General features: G+C 36.9%; 1 long non-coding RNA gene across 1 annotated transcript; it reads left to right on the forward strand.

Annotated features, from left to right (window-relative positions):
• Positions 1–2,413: 2,413 nt before the first annotated feature.
• LOC311434868 lies at positions 2,414–6,574 on the forward strand. Its single transcript, XR_014691788.1, has 4 exons — positions 2,414–2,486; positions 2,583–2,620; positions 4,031–4,088; positions 5,097–6,574. It is a non-coding gene; the product is annotated as an uncharacterized lncRNA (long non-coding RNA).
• Positions 6,575–7,464: the final 890 nt, after the last annotated feature.

Here is a 7,464-nt window from a genome sequence, read left to right on the forward strand (position 1 = left end):
ACATTTGTTTATTTTATACAGCCAAAATGAAGGCTAAAAGAAATGTTTGTATATGATGTAAAACTAGAGGCAAGGCATGCTATGGCCTTTAGCTCCCCTTTTTCTCACCAAAGCTTATCTCACGATGGAGGATAACATGACTGGCACTGTGCAGCTAATCTTGCTTCGTGGCTGAAGGGTGCTGGAGCTTGCCTTATGTGTTTTTACTGCAGGTTCTGCCACGTCTTCTGGTTCATGGGAGCAGTGGGAGGCTGCAGATTTTTTGGGGAGTCCTAGCTTCTCCCTCCCTCTCCGTTCTCCCAGGCATAAGGGATGCTTTGTCTTTTAGATAAGCTTTTGAGTTGTATCTCAAAGTACAAGCTTTCAAAATATATAGTTATGGTTTTTTCCTGTTAAATAATTATAACAATCATCATCAGGTGTCTTCACAAAAATGTCCATGCATTTTTGCTAAAATCCTGTTAGTTCAACATTCTCCAAGACCCACACACACTAAGCTACCATACATATAAAGAAGATAAAGCAATTTAAGTTCTTATTCACCAAGGCATTCAGTCACATGCCAGAGTTAAAATGCATGAATTTGCTACACATTTTGTATTTTAAAATATAAATCTGTGCACGTGAAACACAGACTTTTAACACAAAATTAGTAGGAGACTGTTGCAATGACAGTGTGTTCATAGATTGCTAGATGCATACTGGAGTTTAATCCTCATGTAAATCTAAAACAGCTTTACCCTCTTAAACTGAATTACTCTCATTTTACACCATGGTTCATTACTTTAACACAATCAATATGCAAAGTTAGCAACCTCTTAGTTGATGTAAATATGTTTCCCATACATCAGTGGCTCTCCCCTGGAGCCTTTGCTGTTGGGCTGACCTTTCTCCTAGGAGGTAAGCTGTTATATATTTGCATATTCATATTGTGCAGTCTTTTACAAACAAATTATTTAAATGTAATATTTGTCAAAGATGCAAGAACATGAGTTAGATTCTTTCTAAAACAGCTGTTCTTCTAGTGCTGAGCTGTAGACTCTTTAGGCACTTAAACAGAACATCCAGTACTTGCCAAAGAAAAGAAAAGAAAAAATAGTTAATATACACTTTCTATTGCCACAGACCAGTATAACATATATTTTCAGTCTATGGGAAAATTTTTCAACAGATTTTTTTTTTTAACTAATGGTTAATAGCAATGATTTTTGCAGAGTTCTCAGTAACAACACATTTCCTAACATGTGAGTAGAGGAATTAGATGGCAAGAAAATAATTGAGGCAGAATTTGTGGCTGCAGATCTGTGAATAAGTATAATAAACGCAAAGGCTGACAGGTTTCGTTCTTTTCCATGCCGTTTACTAGTGAGCCGCATTTTTCTTCCTGGAATGTAGGAGCTGCAGTTGTTTTGCACATTTCTGTGTAAACTATGCTGCTTCATCACAGAAACATGCAACCATCACTTTAGAAAACTATGACCCATGCAACTTGAGGGTATGTAATTATATATTACCTGGCCAGAAAATGAGTGAAGGGTCTAGGATAGACACCAAGCCTTGATTGTTAACAGGAGGGAAGAATAATCAGTACCACACTGACAAAAAGACATCTCGAAATTAACCACACTGTCTAATCTCAGTTGTTCTTCTTGCTTGGTTGTTGTTGTTTTCTCATATAGAATATCAGCCTAAAATCAAGTGTCAAAATGGACATGTTCAAATTAAGGCTAACTGCTAAAATATTCTTTCATTATGTTTATTTCAATATCAAGTCCTGGAAAATGGCCACAAATTCACAGTTATTTATAGGAAGATTCATGGATTTTCTTTAGTCTTTCTTTGTTGTTGTGAATTCAAGCTGTATCTTCCAGAAGTGCACCCAATGTTAATTTTCACACCATGGAGGCTGAAGCATCTTGGTTCTCTCGCTTGTGTATCTGTATGCATCTGTATTTCTTAAGGCCTGATGTCATTGGAGCTAGAATGATTAAACCTTTTCAGAGCCTGAAAAGGCTCCTCATTATGAATAGTTTAGGGAGAGTTAGTTCATCTTTCATCAATCTGTAACTTGACACATGTAAACATGTAGGAAGAGCAGAGCTTGCTGGCACAGGCTGTGCCCTTCCACACACTGCATGGACAATATAAGGACAAAGAAGCCATATAACAAAAATCCTAACCGTAATAATTAAGATTAGTAAATCAACTATGCAAAGGAACATAAAGTTCAAGAGCCTTAGAGACACTGGTAAATATTTCCCCACCCACCCCATCTTGCTTATTACTGAAAATCCATGAGAACTGTCTGACTGGAATGCTTTGGTTTGAAGCCTGATTGAATCTTGGACAAAATGCTGCACAAAAAGCACTTTCTTCCAGCAACCTACCAATCATGCTAACAGTTGTTGATTTCAGATTTATCACTCCTCTTAAGAAGTGAAAATCTCAATCGTTAGAGCTTCCAACACTAGCAAAATCTGCCAGAGGTAAGAGACATAGTAAAGATAATTAGGACTGAAGGAATTTCTTTTTATTTTTAATGAATTTTTATTATGTATATATATATGTTTATTTCCCTATAGGTCTTCCTGTTTTATTGACATCAATCTTTGCACCAGCAGTAAGTAACAGTCTTGTATTTTAATTGTTCTTTTTTCTTACTAGATTAGTTATACAGGTCACAATTCATAAACGATTCATAAATAAAATATGATTTTATAACATTCAGTTCTGATAGCTTGCCAGATAAGACTTCAAGAAAGAATACCAGTTGTCTACAAGTGCTACATTTCATATGTTTTCAACTATCCTTCCTCTGTAAAATTTCAAATGTTAGTGATGGCATTTTAAAATTTGTTTTAGATGGAAGGAAAAAAGTCGATGATCATTTACAATTGCAGGTTCAAATATAATCTTTACAAGCCTTTTAAAATTGAAAGACTAATAAAATTGATTATATCCTTTCTGATTTCTAAGTTCAAATTAAAGAAGTGTAGCTATAAAGTTAAAAACATAGAACTAGATGAACAGATTTTATAAAATGTGAATTGGTACAACCCATTAAAATATTAGGCTGTAAAATTTTCCCTTTGACTTTAAAGTATCCTTTATTCCAGTTGAAACTGTTGGAAATTGCCATTATTTTCTCTGTGCAGAGATAGTGTAGTTTCCAAGAGTAATTTTCATTCTTTATGAGAAAAATACATCAGTAAGGCACTGAATTGAAACTAGTGGGGTTGTGTTTTGTTTTGTTGTTTGTTTGTTTGTTTGCTTTTTTGTATATTATCAAAGTACCATAATTTCTTTTCAAGTGTCTCCTTTAAAAATATACAAAATTGTAAATGTAATGTATTCCAAATCAAACTCTGAAACCCAGCCCTAATTTGGCCACTCAGCAAAGCATCCTGCTGTTTTAAAACTTGAAGAGTTCTTCAGCTCCCTCTTGTTTCATAAACAGCAACTGCTAAGTTTTTTGTTAAGTAAAACTCATGACAAGACCACCTTCAAAAAATATAACCATTAAATAAGACAAAGGAAATCATTCCAGCTTTCTGATTCTCTCATGAAAATGTCTGTTTTGATGCCACCACCACCCAGAAGAGAGAAGTGGTAAAGACTCTATAAAACCTTATTATTAGCTTATTAGTATTACTTTACTTGGACAACACTAGGATACTATAGTGATGGTTACATCACCTTAAACAAGACGTAATGCAGATCTTTGTGTGACCTGAAATGACCAAATCCCAAGATAATAGTCTCTCAGAGCTGCAATTTGGGTTATTTTACTTTGTTTACAGTTGGTAGCATTTCAGTAAGATTTTCCAAAGGGAAAAGAGCTATTTTAGTGTGCAAAGTGTTTTGGGCTAGGTTCATAATTACCTCATCCAACACAGGTACAAAAGCAGCTATGATGAGAAGTTTCACAATGTTCCTTGCACACAAATGCTTCTTTTTTTAGCTGTTGTAACCTGGATTTTAAGTCACCTGTAGCCCAAACTTCTCTGAAATCCCCTTTCCTCTCTTACAGATGGGTTCATTTCACCAGATTGCCACAACACATCTGTTTTGGACAATTGTGTGATGCTGTAAGTCTCCTTGGTCACTGCTGAGTTAACAATTCAATAGAGGAATCCTCTCTAATGCTGAAAATCACATTGACTCTGAAAGATAGCTAAGTTTAAAAAAAAAAAAAAAAAAGAACAGGAGGACGTGAACATCACCTGCAAATGTTTGCTGAGCAAAGCAAACATTTCTATCTCCACTGTGTTACTACTTCCACATTTAAGATCAGTGAGACACGATGGAGCCCAGGAGAGGAAAGAATTTCTCTCTCCAACATGTGGTAAAACCAGCCTGCAATTCACAGTATATAATGGGAGGAGACAGAGCTAATTCCAACCTTTGAGCACATACATACAGGGGGCCCAACCAAGGCATTTCTCCTTTACATGTGAGTTTGATCCTACCTCACACACCTCCTGTGTGTAGGACTGCCAGAAATGAGAAAGATTTTGTCCCTTCTTACACCCTTATTAAGAAACAGGTAATGATAATTAGATTTCAAGTTTTACCAGTAACTCATCTGACTACTGGACCTTTCGCTACAGAAATGGGCTCTGTACTTAAAAGAGAAATGAAACTAAAAGAAAATCTCCCATGTTTTCTAATCATTTACAGCAACTGAAAATTGAAGATCATTATAAACATCAGGCTTGGCAGCATACTAAAAACTCTTTCCCCTTCTAATATAGCTGATGCTGGAGGGCTGATCCATTGGCTTCTATTTTGGGAGGTGAAAGAAGGTAGTCACTAGAGCGCTATTAAAAACAGAGTTTCTTCAAGACATTTGCATCACTTAAATGGGTCATAAACAAAGGCAGAAGCAGTATTTACTGTGCTATTAAGGTAAACAAAAATAGAAACCCACAGGTAATTATGAAAGAGATTGAGTCTGGCAGGTGGGTTCCAGCAGTCTGGTTTTGATTTCCAAACGAGGGATTAGAGCCAAGCTATAGACCTGCCATAATAAATTAACTATATTCCCATACTTACATGGCTTGTTTCTTTTCACTTCTACTTTCATTTTACATTAGCAGCATTTGGCGCTCTGATCTAGAAACAAGCCTCTCATTTCTTAATCACCTCTGAGCCTGAAGTTGGTTTGATGGTGGAACTACAACCACTGCACAGCGACCAGCATGGGGTCATCCTGCCAGGCCATACCTGTGCAGCATTGACCACAGGACCTGGCATCCATATGCCGCTCACAAGAAATGGAGAAGCGTCGCTTACATTTTTAAGAGGAAATGGCTTGTCAGTGAAATAATGAGTCCCGTGAGCAGAAACTACAGGGGAAAAAAAAAAAAAAGAGAGAAAGAAAAACACCATGCAGATATTATGACAGGACCAAAAGAGTGGTACCACTCAAGGGAATTGAGCACAGAGGGTCAAAGAGGAGGGATTGGAGCAAGTCTGTGTAATATGTTTAAAACTGAGGATTGTGTTTGATTTTGCTTTTTACTGCAGTTTAGAATACCAGCTTGCACATTTCTTAAAGGATGTTCTCAGTAGCAATGCAGGCACCAATGTGCAAATGTTTTGCACATTGCAGAGCAGTGACTGCTGACCGCCACATGCCTCTGGAGCAGTTTGCATGTGAGGAAGGAGGATGTCAGTGGCCCAGGATCCCTCGTAGCATAGCCTCCACATTGGTGTAAACCCCCTACTGACTGCCAGTTCTGTGTGCCCTGCTGGTACCCTCACTGCCTCTGCCTGTCTGCACCTACAGCGAGTGTAAGCATGACTACTTACACTGCAGTCACAACTCCAAAATGAACACCAAAGAGCCAGAGATGCTTCCAAAAATGGGATTTACAGTCTTGAAGCACTGCTGTGCCCTTGAAAGTTTTATTCATTGGCCTTCCAGTGGTATTTTTTTCCTATATATTTTCAGGCAGGGCAACAGTCTAACTCTGGGATACAAGGTGAAAATCAGCAATCATGTACAAAACAGTAGCACTGAGAACAAATGCAAGTTACTCAGATTGTGAATAACCCAGGCCAAAAGGAGCAAAGGAAAGGAGAACAAATATGATTTACCCTTTCGGCAGAAAACTGATGTATGATTACTGAGCTGAAGTGCCTGTTGCAACTTTATGTACATCTGCTTTGATTTCTTTTGCTTAGACCAAAATCCATTAACAAGGCCCAAGAGGTTAAAAACTGAGAATGACAGAAGTGAATTACTACTGCCAATTTTCAGTAGTAGAACAATAAAAAAGCAGAAATACTGATTTTTTTTTTAATTTAAGTTTTATTGCAGTTTCAGATTTTAATGGATAAACTAAGCTTTTGTGAATACTTTGCCAAACATTTTGTTTCATTTCTAGTTTCAACACTGTTCTTTTGGTATGCAAGTATCAGAATTCAAAATTGTGTTTAAAAATACAAATACGTTTCTCATACAAAGTATGGTTTCGATCAACAACATGTAAAATGATTAAGCTTTTAATGCAGAATCATCTGCAAACAAAGCATATCATTTAAATCACAGATTAAATAGTGTGATGGGATACGATTGATGTTTTGTTACATTCTTTAATGAAAGGAAAAATGCAGCAGCTTCTTAGTGATTTATTTTTTGTGAAAGTAGCAATAGTAAAGGACCTTGAAAGAACACCAAAAGTAAGCATCTTCCTTGGAAGGAACTCCAGCTCCTTGGAGACCCACGTGGCTCAGCACAGCCTCTGCAAATTCCTTGGGTTTTAGAAAGGAGCAAAACTTGGAAAATGATAATGTCATACCTATAGACCTTGCTAACCTACAGTCCTTACAGCAAGCTCAAATAACACACTATGGGGATAGAACTTTTTAAAGTACCCATTAGAACCAGTTTCCAAGACTTCTTATTCACAAAACCTTCCAATCCCACATTTCCATTAGTTACTATGGCACCAGTAAAGATCCTGACTGACCTTGGTAGAAGACAGCACAGTGCCAGACTGCCCATCATGCTTCACAATATTGTCCTGTCTTTCCACAAACTCACACCATTCTGTTTATAACCTTTTACCATCTCTTGTGCAACACCTAGACTGTAAACTCTTTGTGACATGGAGCACATCTACTGCTGCATTTCTACTGCATCCAGTACACTGTGCTGCCAATCCACAATTACACCTCCTAGGTGACATGATACAAATACAGACTGTGGTCAACATTGCCTTTTCATCAAAAAAACATCATGCTCCTACTGCTTGTGAACGATGAGAGATAGAACTTATTAAATCAATGCTCAAAATACATGTTTTTTATTACCTAAAAGTAGAGTGATGATCTTATTTTAGTAAAGTATTCACCACTTCATTCCATTTTCATTGAACTATGGTCCAGCAAGTAGTCAAAAATAATAATAATAAAAATAAAAAAGCATGTACTAAGTCACTCCATCTGGTATAAACA

Source organism: Aythya ferina (assembly GCF_964211825.1).
Source record: "Aythya ferina genome assembly, chromosome: 3".
Lineage (NCBI taxonomy): Eukaryota > Metazoa > Chordata > Aves > Anseriformes > Anatidae > Aythya > Aythya ferina.